The following is a 16,543-nucleotide window of genomic DNA, read 5'->3' on the forward strand; positions in this document are numbered from 1 at the left end:
GTCAAAAACTAGTAAAGTAGACACCCCATTTGATTTCCAAATTTTATATTCAAGATCCTGTTGCGATCAGATAGCTTTCTTTTGAGTTATGACGTTTTTAAAAATAAGGTCAGTCGCATTGTGGTGGAAATTAAAGGTTTGGGTAGCTTCCAGTGTATTTATAATTTTTTGAAAAAATCCGGCCATCAACCGGTTAATTTTGTGCGCTATTGCTCTATAGGCATCTGTACGATAATGAGTATGAGCGATGTTTTTATACCGATTTTAGTTCGGGAAACATAACAACATAAATTTAGGTTGTAAATTTGTGAATAACTTTACGGGCAACTTTAGTGAAAATAAAATCAAAGAAGGTAAAACAATCGCGACTACTAATGAAGTCAAATTGCTCTTTTTTATATAAAGGAGAATACACGATTTAAGATTATAATCAGAATAAAACTATATAATTGTCACAGACCCCGAAAACATAGCACTGTTGCATTGCCTCAAAAGAAGAATGGTCGGAAGTTGTCCGGTGTAATTCTGCATTATGAGCACTTTGGAAGTCACCTCAACCCTCAATACAGAATGATCGAAAAGAATTTTCAAATCGCTGATGAAGTCTTAGCCGAAATATGAAGTGGAAGACTTCTTCAGCAAATCTTCTGATTAATGGCGAAAAGGACTTTGTATTGTATTGACGACAGAGAACAAACTGAGATATTTGGAATGGATAGGGACATAGTTGAGGAAAGTAATTCGAAAGTCGAGAGCCATCCGACAATGTTAACGACGTGGGCGAAAAATAATGTCCACGTGGTCAACAGGGGGAGGGGTATAGTTCATGTCCACGCTTTCGAGGGGGAGGGGGGAGTCTAAAATCGTGCTTTTTCTGTCCACGTGGTATGTGGACAGCCTCTAAGTTTGTAACACTTTCCGAACCCACCACCACAAACAAGAATAAGAACAAGCAAATGCTGCATTCTGAGGTTAACGTAAATCTCCTGCCCACAATAATAACATCGTTTGTTTCGCCGTCTGTTCTCCGGCACCATATCTATTGGACGCAGGCTCGCATCGCAATATATATTGCGGAGAGTACCATTTGAATCAGCTTCAGACAACGTATAAAGCCAGACGTATTTTGTGTGCAGCAGAAATAACTCTCCGCATATCCTTCGCAATTTGATTTCCATTTCAATTATGGACTCGTTTGCTGCCCTGGCAGATGGCGATTTTTGGTTACCAGACATCGGGAAGCGCTTTCTGCGTTCGACCGTATGCATAATCAGCTTGAGTGATGAAGGAAATTGTTTTCTGGGTCGAAATAAATCACCGGGGGTGTTTGGGGTTTCATCCCCGTTACAAATATCTGATTGAAGGTGGTTTGTTTCCAGATGAACAAGACAATAATCATAAAACAGGTTTGATGTCAAATGAAATGTATTGCTGCAACGTTAAAATCGAGTTGAGTACTCTCGTGTACTATCCTAATTGCATTTAAATGCAATATCACAACCGCATGTTCAACCCACGTTGAACTTGTGATGTTTATGGCGTCATATCTCTCTCTCTCCTCCTGACATCTTTCGCATTATCGAGTCTGTCGTATACCCTAACTTGCTTCTTCTAAATCGGGACAAGCAGGAAATTTAAGGCATGATTTCAATGAGGCAACGCTACACACAGCCTTTCCATCGAAGGAACACATTGGTACAATAAAATCCTTCTACAAAATTGAGGTGTCGAAAAATATCCTCATCAGCTTGCTGTTCCATATTGTTACAGTGGAATCGAATCTTTAGGAGCCCAGTGGACATATAATCGAATGCAATAAGCTTGAGCGAAGGAATGCAATTCCAAAAACCGAATTTGCTTTTCCGGAAATGGATGGATGTATAATTCAATCAAATGAATTGTTTTAGTCTCTTCTTTGCTTGAGAAAATGAAAATACTTCTGTCGTCATGTGCTTGCTTTGACGAGACTGAAAATATTCAACAAAACGTTGATTTTTTATGTTTTTTAAAGATTCATGTTTGTTTAACTATCATCATTATATTCAATCATCTTTTGAAACTATCCCTGAACTTTTTTCTCGCATTGTGTTACATTCTTGTGTTCAATTGATCTGGTCGATAATTATTTATCAAGATATGGTCTCGGTTGTGTATAAAATCATCATCAGACACATTTTTCGTTTAATATTTTTTCACAATTTGCAAAAAAAACCTGTTACTCTATTACATAGAGTACATATTCTGTAGGGAAAGGTAAATTTTCATTCATAATTTGTATCTATTCCACCCTGGAGATTCATTATAAATTTCGCATCCCGAATGAAATCAGCGAGTCAGCGAATCAGCGAGTCAACGCGGGTGTCGAGAAGTCGGTACCTGAAACCCATTCCGACACATGACATACTGAATAATATAAACCACCCTCTCGAATAATTTTTGATTGAAAATATTTTTTAAAAAATGGATTTCTAAACAGTGCGATTCCCACGAAAAACTACCCTATCTAAAATATAAGCGTATTCGTGTCGCACAGCCGTCAAATTTTATGTTTTTTTAAACGAAAAATAAATGAGAAGGTTTAAACAGATACCAACCAAAATTTGGAATAAACAGGAAAAAATTGGAAAAAAATTGTAGCATTCATTTTCATGAGTTAAAAGTTGGCCCGCAGCCTGATTTGAAAAAAAAAATTCGTAACCGAAAAATTAAGAATATAGCTAAAAATTCTTCCATACAATTGGATAAAAATAACTTTGTGAGTAATTCTTGTTAATCATGTGTATCCAAGCCGATAATTTTATGTTTTTTTTCTGCTAATTCAATCTTCTGACAATTGATCTCGTTAGTACTCAAAGGACTTTTCATGTTTTTGGTTCTGTTCTGCTCACACTCTCATAAATTCGTACAAGTAACGGCAGTAAAACCGGATTTACGTTGTCAGTTACTTGGTTGCGAGTAAACGTCAAACGATCCGAAGAATTACGAACGTACCCATACCATAAAATTTGACATTAGATTTTTATGTATGGGATAAACGGGCGAGTAGCCAAAAAACTTTGAATTAGCTCGGTTCTGAGTAGCCTCATACATGCAAATCAAATGTAAAATTTCGTAGTAGGGGGGTACGTTAGGGTGGGTTTAGACTAGGGATATATTCATGTGAAGAAATATGATGAGATTTATAGAAATCGTATCAATCGTTTACACCAGCGTGAACTTCTATAATGAATATATTCATATTTTCGGTGAATTTATTCACCTGAAGTAGAACTGCATTCATCTTTAGTGATTTCTCACCAGTGAGAAATTCACAAGCGTTTACATATGTTGAATTTATTCAAGTTATATATACCTCGAATAAGTGTATCATATTTATTCTCACCCGTTTACACCTATTTTCAGGTGAATAAATCCATCTATAGCTATAGATCTCCCTAGTGTAAACCCGCCATTAGTAATGGCGTTTACTCGCAACCGAGTAACCGACAACGCGTAAACCCAGCTTAACTGCTGGAAACTTTTTCAAGAGTCTTATGAGAGAGAACGGGATGTATGTACGCGTGAGAACATAAAAGAGAGAAAGTTTGGGAGAAAATTCATTGGATTTTGCTGTGCTCTCACTATTAGAGGGCAGTCGAGCTCATTCACCATTTCTGTATCTATTGGCAAACGCCAATACGTTTTTATCGCTGTGGTGTGTGTTGTGTAAATTGAAACAAAATGGAAGCCTTCAGTAATAATACAAAAGATGCTGGTGAAGGACGTCTATTCCAAGGAAAATTGTCCGAAATATACTTTTTTACGTACATAAATCAGAAAATGGTTGGCTGCTATTTTGAAGGTTCAATCTGAAACGAAAATATGAGTCGAAACATGCGTCAAAAATGGACAAGTTTGTTACAGCATCATGTGCTGGAGCGTAGTTAGGAGCGAAAATTGTTTTTTTTTAAAGTTCAAAAGAACGAGCTGCCGACTCAGTGGTGATAGATGAAAGAAGGATTTCGAAGTTACCGAGGGATTGGCTCATCGAAAGTTCCGCGATTTTCAGAACTAATAAAACATGCTCATTTTCCTATATTTGTGTGCAATTGTTCCAGTTATGAAAGAAGTGAAATCAAAATCAAGGAACAAAACCATGGACAATCAGTTGGAAAACACGCTTCGCATCGCTATCTCTCACATTCAAGCTGACTTATATAAAATGGCTCAAGGAAAGTAGCCAGGAGTGAAATGGTGTTAGAGTATGTATGTACGTATTTAAGGATTTTCTATATTGAAACGAACGAAAAATATTTTAGAAACTGTTTGATGATTGGAAGAACGTCCAATTTAATCGTGATACCCTATTCACATTATCAAGTATAGTCATAATTCTGTCAGTGAAATCGCGAATGCTTTCAGTAGAGAAATCTGGAGCGAAGAAAAGTGGTAACAATGCAGTCGTGTAGTTCGATGTCCCCCATCAGTCTCACCAAGTTTAGTGGTACCATCAGTAATTGTTCGGTTTCCTAACAACAATAAAGTTCGGTCTGTACGAGAAGCGTGTGGCAACTGTCACGTTATTTAAGTGCTGGAAACGGCAAGACAGATCTACGAGCTGCTCAACCCGTTTTCTATCAATGAACGTTTCGTGTTCTGTACACTACAACAGTACAAAGAAACAGCTGATGTGGGCGATAGGCAGGAAAAAGGGGCATCCGAGGTCGGTACGGTAGCACAATGTTATCTATGATGTTCATAAGCGCGCTAAACGTAATCTTCTTCGGAAACAAAAACGTTCATCAGTCGAAATTAATTGGATGAATTGGAAACGATACAAAAAAAACCTCCTAGAATGGTTAAATAACGAGACTAGCAACAAACCTACCGTACTTCATCCGACCATATCCATTTTAGGGTGGTCCGAAAAATCAAATTTTTCCACTTGTTTCAAAAAATGACATTAAAAAAAATCATAACTTTTGAACTACTGAGCCGATTTAGATGATCGACTTATCAAATTGAAGCCAATTAGCTGATTTTTTTTACCAGAGTTGCACAAAACTTGAATTTTGGTTTCGTTATTATTGATTGTATTTGTTTTTTATAGTGTTCATGGTCTCGGGACCAAAGACGCTATCTATTTTTTTGGAAAGCTGAAAATTTTTTACATAACATATCTCGAAACCAGAGAGAATACTTTAAAAAAATAATAACTTTAAAAAAGCCTCTCTGGTTTCGAGATATGTTATTTAAAAAATGTGCCCTTTATGTAAATAGCGCCCTTGGTCCCGAAACCATGTTAGCTATAAATAATAAATACAACGAATAATTATAACAATTACGGTAAACTTTGAAAAATCATAACCTAAAAACAAAAAAAAACGCCTCTCAGGTTTGGAGATATGCTATGTAATAAATTCTCAGCTTTCAAAAAACCAATATGGCACCTTTGGTCCCGAGACTATGAAAACTATAAAAAACAAAAACAATCAATGATAACGAGACCTATTTACTAAATTCTGATGAACGGATTTCTCGATATGTCTCCATTTTTACGAAATTGCGACCTTGAGCTCTTCAATCGTGGTGTACCGTTTTCCCTCAGTGTAAATTCTGCGTACAAGGATCTTCCCTAAGATTTTCAACAGGATTCAAGTCTGGAGAGCGAGCCAGTCAGTCCAAAAAATTAAGTATTTGGTCCTTAGTCTATTGCTTAGTTTCCTTGCTGTATGAACAATAGCATTGTTTTGCTGGAATGTAATTTTTTTGCGACGATATCCACGCAAAGCGGTAGGAGAGAGAATTTTAGAACATATATGTAGCTATTTAGAGCCTTCCGGTTGCATAGAATCCCGCCCAAACCATGCACAAAATTCCTGGTTGAAAAATACTGTTTCTGTTTCCGTAAATCACGCCAGTACCCGTTGAAACCATCAGGACCATCAAAAATGAACTTTTTTCGTCAGTGAAGATAACCTATACACTGAAGAACTTTTCGTTAGCAAATAGCAAAATGTATTTTTTGAAAACATTCTTTGTCATGACATACCGTTACCGTTACCATTCTTTGTCATGACATACCGATACCGATTTACGTGGAACTCGCTCCTTCTTATCGTATCCTTGAAGATTCGCCAAATAATTGAGCACTACTTAATTGGTTCGTCCAATCCGACGAGAAATTTCTCTGATATTAACATTTTCTTGTTGAAATGCATCGATTCGTCTTTCTTCTCTCTCCGTGAGGACTTTTCCCTTCGGCATTTGCCATATTTAATTGATCAAAACAACTAAAACAACGGAAAATGTAACTGGTCTTATAGAAAGTTGACAGTTGAAAATACGAAAACATTCGTTTACGCTCAGCGATTGCACACACACATATGAGAATCATGCAGTGTATGTTAATAAATTGAAGCACTGTTTGTTTACAATGACACAAAGCAGTAAGATCACCTGGTCTTATAGAAGTTAGACAGAGGTAATGTGAACTATAAAAAAATACAATCAATAATTAGAAGACCAAAATCCAAAATTTCTGCAAGTATAATATTTTTCGAAAAGAGACTGGCTAATTGGATTTAATTTGATATGTCAATCATCTGAATCGGTGCAGTAGTTCAAATGTTAAATGTTTTTTTCTAAAAAAAAAGTAATTTTGGCAAAAATTAGAATAAAATGATCTTTCGGACCACCCTAAAATGGAAATGGTCACCTATTTAAATTGATATGATTGAAATCATCCAAATCGGTAGTAGTTCAAAAGTTATGAATTTAAAAAAAAATCATTTTTGGAAAAAATAGGAAAAAAATGATTTTTTGGGCAACTCTAAAATGGAAATGATCACCCTAATGATAAAAAAAATACCGGTCTAATGTTTTGCGATAAAGAACAAAACTACCACTTTTCACGATAATCTGAGAACCACTGTTGAGAACAGCTCCAGATCCTGAAAATAAAAAATGAAAAATTAATTAAACACGAAAAAGAAATCATACACAAATAACTCACGAATTGTACTTACCTCTATTTACTTACCTTTTATGAAACGCACAAAAACGCAACCCTCACATAAAACGCAACCATCACATAAAACGCAAACGTCACACAAAAACATCGAACGGAAATGATTACTGTCATAAATAACCTTGGACAATCACCACAAAAAGTTCATTCCATTAAAACCCATCAACGAGTGAAGTGCGCAGTTGAAATTCGTCTTTCTTTTTTTGATCCGAAGTGGAGGAAAGTTTTCGCATAAGTGGTCGGTCGGAGCATACAGTGTCGGAAAGTAACCTTTTCTATTCACCGAGTCCGCCAGTCAGCAACATTCGTAACAACCACTTTATCGGTTTAACATGGAATGGCTGTATATAAACATTTTCATCGCAATTTTAGATGGATTGGCACTGTTTTCGTAAGCCAAATAATCATTCAAGACAAGTGTTATATGTTGTTAAATTATCTTGAAATTATTGAGAAATTGATTTCTAAACACAATTCCTAATAAAAAGTAATATTCACTACTTTGACCCATTGTCACCCCCTCTAAGGGGTGAGATTGGGTCAACTTTCATTTAATCGTAGTTCAGTGAAAAATTAATATTATTCAACAATTCCTTGAACACTCACGAGTGTTCACCATTAGAGAACATTACTTCGTAATCAGAATTGTGTTTTACTCTAATTTACGATAGTTATTCAACAAAAAGTTCGAAAACTACCTTTTTCGACCCATTTTCACCCTCCCCTCTCCCCCATCGACGATATATACGACTGGGAGCTTCCGGACTGAAACATGATTCCAGAGGTTGTAATTTAATCGCTCTTTTTTCAATTTTCAAGAAAAATGAACACAAACCAAAGGACTAAAAACAGTACGTTTAGAATCGAATAATCTACTTCTTGAATGGCGTTAACGTTCCCTGTGGAACCTTTGCATTCTCAACGTTTGCATTAACTAGCGTCATTTATTATTACTTAGTTGAGATTTCTTAATCCAAATAACACGCCTTGAATGTATTCCGAGGGGCAAGCCCTTGAATACGCGTGACCACAGTGCAAGTCGAAGGAAATTTCTTTGACGAAAAATCTCTCGACCAGAACGGAAATCGAACCCGAACATCCGGCGTGATAATGTGAGACGCTAACCACTCGGCCACGGGTGCACTGCAATACCGAATAATATCAGAGGAATATGATAGTGAAAGTATATATGGTTTTGAATATTATGTGCCTTCTTCCGACAGAGAATAGCTCAGTATGGCTATTATCCATGAAAACCATCTATATCCGAGAATGGACTGTCTAAGATCATTCTAAATTATAAATTGTCCGGTCGTGGTAAAAATAAATATTCCCAAAACTGGAAAATATTGTAATCAACTCCAAAATCTCAGTTTTCCTTTTGTATTCTTTCACTTCATCACTTATCCAAAAAATAAATATTTTATTGATCTCTATTTCATTACAGACCACAGACTGCAGACCCACTAGTATAGCAAACGAAATCTACAAACCTACGAGCATCGAATAACCGAACAAAAACATCGCTGGAAGTGTGCAGAAAAAAAAGTATTGTTATTTATAGCTGTCGAGCGACATAATTGTTATTTTGTACTAGGAGCAGCATTGCGATATTTGTAGTAAAGATGATGATCTGCCACGGCGAAATACATCAATAACTTGCGGTGGTGATTTTGCTGCAGAGAATAGAAAAAGTGCTAAGCAAATTTTGCACCAAGTGTAAATGTTGGTCAAAATCCGGATTAGAGGAAGATTGTTCAATATTCTACCTGAGCAGTTTTATCGCTACCTTCGCAAAAGCAATTGTGAAAATGGAATGGTAAATAATTGTCGTTAATGGAAGGAAATATATAACCCACTAGTGGTAGTGCGACACCTCGAGCTGTGAGTGAAAATTAGCAACAGAAAGAAGAGAAATAAAACCTACAAAAATATATTTATATCCCCAGTTGTTGAAGGTCACACTCAGGATGTAACTTAAAAGGCAAAAGTCGGGGAAAGTGAAGCAAATTAATGATCTGTGAATCGAGCGAACGGCGCCAGAAACGGAAAACCAACAGGCACCAGCACCACCTCTACCACCTTCAGCGGCAGCGTAATTTGGCTCGTAAATCTGGCTTAAGAATACGAATCTTACGTAAGGTGAGAGAAGCAGGTCAGCGAACGTAATTTCCATCCAAATCTCCTATCTCCGAGTGTTGTTACGCTCCACACAGCGTCGGCTGGAGAGACAGGTAGCCGAGGGTGATCGTAATCGTCTCCGTCAGCCTCACGGGTTTGGGAGGTGTGTGTGTTGTGTTGTCCCTCCTACTTGATTTCGCACAACTTGTAGGAAGCTGGTTGCCAGAGTGTCTGAGCGAGCGAACGAACGAACGGAAAGCGGTTTGCCGTGGGATCCCCTCGTGCGAGGAGTGGAAAAATAGCGTCGTAAAATAAAACAGGTGAGATCATTTATTTCATTGCTGTCTCGCTGTCTCTGTGTTCCCTGCCGGTGGTGTTTCCTACCTGTTTGTTCCTCGGCTGGCTGGTGGTAGGCTTTCATGCATTGTTAGACGATACTGATATGATACGATTTGATGCGATGTTCTACACAAGCCTCGTTTGTGGATTGGGGATTGGGGGGCAAGCGTGGAAGTTTACGGTGGCAAAGCGTTGTTTGATGATGCTAAAAGACAATCGTGTCTGGTAATATAAAACATTTTTGAGAACACGCTCCGAGATCTGAGATTGTAACTATTTTAAGGGGAGAACACCTACCGGACTACTGGAGAGATTTTCTGTGGTGATTCAAGATTTGAAAGCATCCAAGCTGGTGAATTATGATGTTATTTAATATCGATACAATTTTCCCAGAATCTGGGAATGACTCGCTGCTCTACAAACTAAACTAAACGAACCGGGTTAAGTGAGTGTGTCTGAGCTGTTTCGACTAAAAGCGCTATTTAATACAGAAACGTTTATTCGCTACCTCGACCCACACCACTTATTTAAAACACACATATTTTTTTTTGCTATTGCTAAACAGAAAGAATGAAAACGTGGTTATCCAAAATGTCATTTTTCATTTTCTACTAACCAATTTCAATTGAACAATTTTCTTCCAAAATAAGGGAACTTTTTTTTCGAAAAAAATCAATCTCCAAAAACTTCTTGTGGTCATGCTACCCAGAGGATGAAACAAGGCTGCTTTTTGTACATTTTATTGGTTCATTTGGTAAGCTTTCGATTACTCGTCCGGACTGAACCATTTTACTTGAAATCTATGTATAATAAACCATCCTATTTCTAAAAAAAAACATGTTTGCTTAAATTGTGTCAAATTCATCACATACAGGATTAAGCAGACGAAGACATGAATCAAACGGTTTGTTGTAGCCGTGGTTTGTTCTATGCTTCTTCTTCTTGAGTGGCACTAACGTTCCCAGTAGAACTTTTGCCTTCTCAACATAGGTATTACTACCGTCATTTTTGTTAGTAGTACCTAGTTGAGATTTCTATCCCGGATAACACGCCTTGAATGTCTTCTGGAGTGGCAAGCTCTAGAACACGCGTGATCACAGTGCAAGTCGGAAGAAATTTCTTTGACGAAAAATCCCCCGGCCAGAACGGGAATCGAACCCGATAATGATAATGATAATGATACGTTAACCACTCGGCCACGGGAGCACCTCGAGATGTGGAACAGCTAGTGGTGACGAATTCCGAAAACGACGGGGAGGAATGTTTAAAGGAACCTGTGCAGGAAGTTCAGGGCAATCAATGGATTCTTGCATTATGTAAAAGATGTACTCTGCAGTGTAACGCGCCTGGTTGATTATGGTTCCAATCCTATCTGGTTGCACCGGTCGGAATAAGGTGGAAGAGTATATGAGTCATTCCAACGGAGTCGCCTCAGGGCAAATACTAAAAAAAATTGCGCCCGTTCGATCGTCAAAGTATGAACTGCTCAGAAAGGGGACCAACAGGAACAGCGTACTCCAGAATGCGAACCAATCCCAGCACGGTGAAAGTTTCGGCAGACACAATGCCCACGTGTACGTCGAATCGGAGCTTCGAGTCAATCGTAACTCCGAGATTGATGATAGTCAATGTACGTTCCAATTCTGACGATTCCAACATATATTTATGAAGTACGAGGTTATTGGAGCGACAAAAATATCCTATTGACGTCTTCTTGTAAAATCAATATAATAGTGGTTGCAAAACGCTTCCCTGCAGTACACCAAATGTGATGTCGAAACTACTACGGGATCCAGCTGTTGACCACAACATATCCCCGATCACTAAGATACGAGAAAAACCACTCTGTTATTGAATCTGGAAAGCCTTTGCTCTTCAATTTCTCAACAACTAGAGTACGGTACGGTGTCGAAGGTACAGTGTCGAAGGTTTTCGCAAAGTCCACATAAACCGCGTCAACTTGCCGCCTCTCTTCAATTTCTCGGGACAGTGCGGTGATATGAAGCTTGTTTCAGTTAGAATTTGGTCGCATAAAATATGACATTTTTCAGCATAGAAATAACTTACAAAAAAGGGAATGATGTCTTTTTGTAGGATTTTGAATGAACTTTAAGAGGAAAAAACATGAAAATTATTCGTCAACTATTCGGAGGAATTTTCGAACTTTTCGGGTGATACCCCCCATCATTTTCTGCACAGTACTGCTGGTAACTGTATTTGCTATCTTGTTCCACCACTTTTTCATTTGAGCTGTTTTTTTATGGTTCTGCCACATTTCTTCAGTTCGTCTTTGGTAATTGCCCAATATCTCACGATGGGACGAAAATCCGGGCAATTTGATGTATTGATATTTTTTTCAATGAAATCGATGAATGGCAAAATCCTGTTCTGAAAACACTCCTCCTTGTAAACATTTCCATTCATTTCCATGCCCCATTGATGAAAATCTTTGTCTTCTCTTCACAAATGAAGATTCATCGCCAAATTTATCTACATAAGCAAATTTGATCCTACCCGCAACACCCTCTTCAAGCTTGGCAAGGTAAAATTTGTTACTGGCAATTTGTCCGAACTCCCTTTTTACGTATGTTTCATAGTCCATCAAAATTCATCCTTTTACTTGGTCAACACTTGCTTGTACAGCTTCCTTGCAAGAGTTTAAGCAAGCAGGTTTTGTTTCAGCGTCCTGTTGGGGTGTTTGCTGGCAAGATACGACCACTAGCCTTCTCGCATATAAATTCGCCGTACTGTACTGTGACTCGCCGTGAACTTTTTCGCCAAATCCCACAAGAAGAACCAAGGACTGTTGTGGACTGCTCGAATCACCTTTGCTCGTAGATTCCGGTCATAATGTCCCATCTCCACGCCCGGTAACGTTTGAGTGCGTTATTTACAGTCGATTTTGGAAATTTCATGAATTTTACGATCTTTCCTCCTGACCACGACGGGTTCGCAACGTGAGTGTGCATAGTCGATAACTCTTGAATGTGTCCACCAATCTTGATGAAATATTCACTACTGAATAAACAAACCTTCCGGATCAAAACGCTGTCAATAGTTACTCGATGTGACAACTAGGGGCGCTGCAGTGAATAAAGATAAGCGACCAAATTCTAACCGACACACATTTTGGCACATGAGATTCGTTGTGGTCGAGTGACGTTTCATAAATCCATATAACGGATGACGTAGCGTTGTATAGACCATTACGCAACAATCTTCCAAACAGCTAAAACAGCAAAGTAGAGATACTCGACGATAGTTTATTACGTCAGTTTTCTAAGACGCTGGGAAGGTTCGTTCCTGAAACGATCGATTGAATAGACGAGCTATTGGATTCGCATTTTTCAAACAGCAATCCATATTCCTTTCTGATATCCAGAGCCTCAATGGCTTTCAATATTTTACTTACAAAAAATTGCAGGACGGGCAGGTTTATGTTGTACAGGGGAATGTGTGAGAAAAACAATCCCTCCTTGGTACAGGTGACGCTTTGCTAAACACGCTCTCCAAAAACCTAGTTTGGACCTTCTTGAAGGTGACTGTACGTACAAGTTTGCCGTTGTTTTGCGAAGTTTCAAAAGCGCGATATATCTGGCTGGCTTGGATCCTTGATAAGCACCCGTTCTTTGTAGGCGGATGATAGGATTGCTTCGTACGTCATTTCGATTTCACGAATATATTCTCGGTCGCTCACATACTTTGAAATGAAGAAACGGCGAAGGGGCTTCCTGAGGCCATTGCGGAGATGTCGCAGCTCTGAGGTCTACCATGGTTTGCTGAAAGTGTGGAATGGTCGTCTTCTCTGTGGTACATAGTCATTAGGCACTGAATAAAGCTTGTCATGCAACATTGCTACTATTCCATCCACAGATCCAGATAGCAGTAATGAATCCCAATCAACGGCCCCCACTCCAATTTGTCCGAAATCACAGGGATTATAGTCTTAGGGAAAATTATCGTCTGAATCAGGTTGTTTACATCCTCATCCAAGTGCCAACGTGAATCTGGGAGGTTGAAGTCACCTGGGGAAGTCACCTGTCATTCATCCCCTATGTACAGGAGGTGAAGCGGAGCACCAAGAGTCGTCTGAATGTATTGAAATTAATCGGTGGTCCACGTGGAAACGCAAACAGGAAGACTTTATTAAATACCGTGAACGGTAGATTGTCCCGAAGATATTGGAAGCCATCAACAAACTAGAGCCGACATATAATGAGATGATCCTATTCCATCTCTGATGGCGGAAGTTGCTTATGGAATTTGTGCAAAACGTCTGGCAGTAGGATCATTCTCCCGTGTATGGTGGTCAGCAAATAATCCTTAACGGTACTATTTATGCCATCAACGTTTTGGTATTACACGTGTAGAGTTGAAAGATGGCGATTTCATTACCATTACAAGTGACGCAAATGGAACTGAAACTATACGAACCTTCAGGGACAGATCGACTGTGCGACGCCTGCGACGACAGGAAGCAAAATTGAAGAGATTTGGTTCTCAGATGTAGCAGGATGAAAGGTCGAAAAGTAGATACAGAACAAATTGTCGTCGACAAGCTGGTCGATTGAACAGTTTTGATGATGCCAACTGCTCTAGTGCCTACATTACCTGAAACGTTGGGAATGCCCAAACTATTTTCATCATTGGCTCTGTGTCGTTTCAATGAATCGAGGGGGTATTCAGGCGGTTTCTGCTAGGCCACAAGTTGGAAGTAGCGAATGGAATCGGTGTGCTGAGCTTGTCTTCTAACTTGGCCGCTAGAGCATGCACAGCACTGGAACACTGGAACAGCTGCAGGTCGCTGATCGAAATTGGTCATCACTGATCGGAAATGTGCATTTGAGAACAGTCTGGCACAACCTTCGTACATCAAAAAAACATTTTTCTTGTAAAGCGATAACTGCTCCTTGAGAGGTCCATCCACGTTGGCGCAAACTGTATCAAATTCTGCTCCACAATACCCCTGAAAAGTTAAATATTCTTTCCTTATTGTCGCAGCTGGGAAGCAGCAAACGTAACTGCACAATCTTGGTAAATCTTACTCTTACATTCTATTAATACACAGAAAAGATCCGACTCGACTAAGTTGTTTTCGGTTCGACTACTGGTATAGTTGCACTGGATACCTAAAAGTCTCCTGTCGTCAGGTAGCTGGAAGCATTACCGGAAAGGTTACGTTCAAATAAAATGTATATTTAACTGCGATAGGGACTTGGAAGACCCCTTCACCAACATCACGCACGCAGGACCAGGATGACTGCTGATCGCTGGCTGGAGTGACTCAACTGTGACGAGAGGATTCGGGACTACCATTAGGTTTGCAAGCGTGCATCCCGGTAGGTCAGAAAAATTCATGAAATTTCGTTGTGAGTTTTGAAATTCTCTGACGTAGAAGCTTTTGAAAGCAACTGGTATTACCGAGAGTACTATAAGCGAATCGATTGAGTACTTGCCTGCGGAAACACAGTAGAAGACCCCATTTCTGCACCCAAACAGAGGACCGGGATGACTGAAGATCGGAGAGTCTCGACTGTGGAGGGGGGATATTCCAGTATGTCCAATTTATTTTGTCTCGGGATAAAAGTAATCTCTGATCCGCGGTTAGATTGTTGGAGACGAATCTTCTCGAAGAACTAACGACGTGATCTTTTCCTCCTCAGCGTGAATCGAAAATTTACAGCAGTGTCTTCAAACTCCCTGAACATCAATCCATCAGGCAATGTTGGTCAAGTGCTTCACTTTTGAGCAATTGATCCAATCAGCATTAGTGTCTTGGCCTTTCGTAACGAGCCTAAATACCGATGGATCACAGTCAATTTCCAACCTGGCTTCCGTCGTGACGCATACCGCTCGGTGACGTCTGGTCCAATTCTAGACAAATATCGCCAGAATTTTTTTCTTCGTCATTTTTAAAAATTGGAGCTGAAGGCACATTATCCTGGGTGGGTTTGCTTCCAATTTGACAAGTTCCGGGTCGTGCTGTGGATTTCAGCCTGCGGGGACGTTTTGCATCGCTTTGCTGATTGATGACTGGCCAAACAGAACTTGTAGTTGGCGAGAGTTGTGCAGTAAACTTTAAAGGGCCTGGCCGGGTAAGGGGGTAAAAAGTGCCCCCAAACCAAATCACTGGCTGTATGGCAAATATTGTAAAGGATATTAAATAAGAAATTTTGGCGGTTTATTTGAACCCCTATGTGGTTTGATGTAGGATCTATAGTGAAAAACGTACTTTTTAGTTTGTGAACGCCATCCTCAAAAGATCCGAGATAAAAATTTGAAAAAAATACTGAATGTGCATCTTACTACGGTGTATCAAAAAAAAAATTCATCAACAATTTTAGTACTATAAAAATATTGAAATTTTGAAAAAAAAAAATTTCGGATTTATAGATTCAGTACTACTCTAATTCATATTTAAATGTGCTTTTACGACTTTCTTAGATATCTGTGATTTTTTTCAGTGTTGCGCGGTACAAAAAAATATTTTTTTATATTTCCAAAGAGTCTGGCTAGGTAAGGGAGTAAAAAGTCCCCCAAACCAAATCACCAGCTGTATGGCAAATATTGTATAGGATATTAAATAAGAAATTTTGGAGGTTTATTTGAACCCCTATGTGGTTTAACATAGGATCTATAGTGAAAAACGTACTTTTTCGTTTATTTCACGCCATCCTCAACAGATCCGAGATAAAAATTTGAAAAAAATACTGAATGTGCATCTTACTATGGTGTATCAAGAAAAAATATAAAAAAAAAATTCATCAAAAATCATATTTAAATGTGCTCCTACGGCTTTTTTAGATTGATAAATATCTTCAAACTATTTTTTCATCTAATAATAAAAAAAATAAATACACAGTACAAGAAAATTTCATAGATTTTCTGGCATTTCGAAATTTTGAAAAAAAATATAACTTTGAGACCCACATCTGCTCAAATTTTTATTTAAATGCGTTCGTATGTGTCTTTTTTATACATGTGGCGTAATTTTTCGTGAATTTTTAAGAGCATTGCGGCGCACAAAAATAATTTTCTTCATCGTCTGCATTATTTTTTTTTTCTTGAAATCGA

General features: G+C 38.6%; 1 protein-coding gene across 2 annotated transcripts in view; it reads left to right on the top strand.

Annotated features, from left to right (window-relative positions):
* Window positions 1-16,543, top strand: part of LOC129777486 (uncharacterized) — a 648,520-nt gene that overhangs the window by 139,685 nt on the left and 492,292 nt on the right. For both annotated transcript variants that reach the window (XM_055783773.1, XM_055783774.1), the window contains exon 2: window positions 8,457-9,450. The gene's annotated coding sequence lies outside the window, so the exon portion shown is untranslated. The remainder of the gene's footprint in view (window positions 1-8,456; window positions 9,451-16,543) is intronic.

This window comes from Toxorhynchites rutilus, chromosome 3, assembly GCF_029784135.1.
Source record: "Toxorhynchites rutilus septentrionalis strain SRP chromosome 3, ASM2978413v1, whole genome shotgun sequence".
Lineage (NCBI taxonomy): Eukaryota > Metazoa > Arthropoda > Insecta > Diptera > Culicidae > Toxorhynchites > Toxorhynchites rutilus.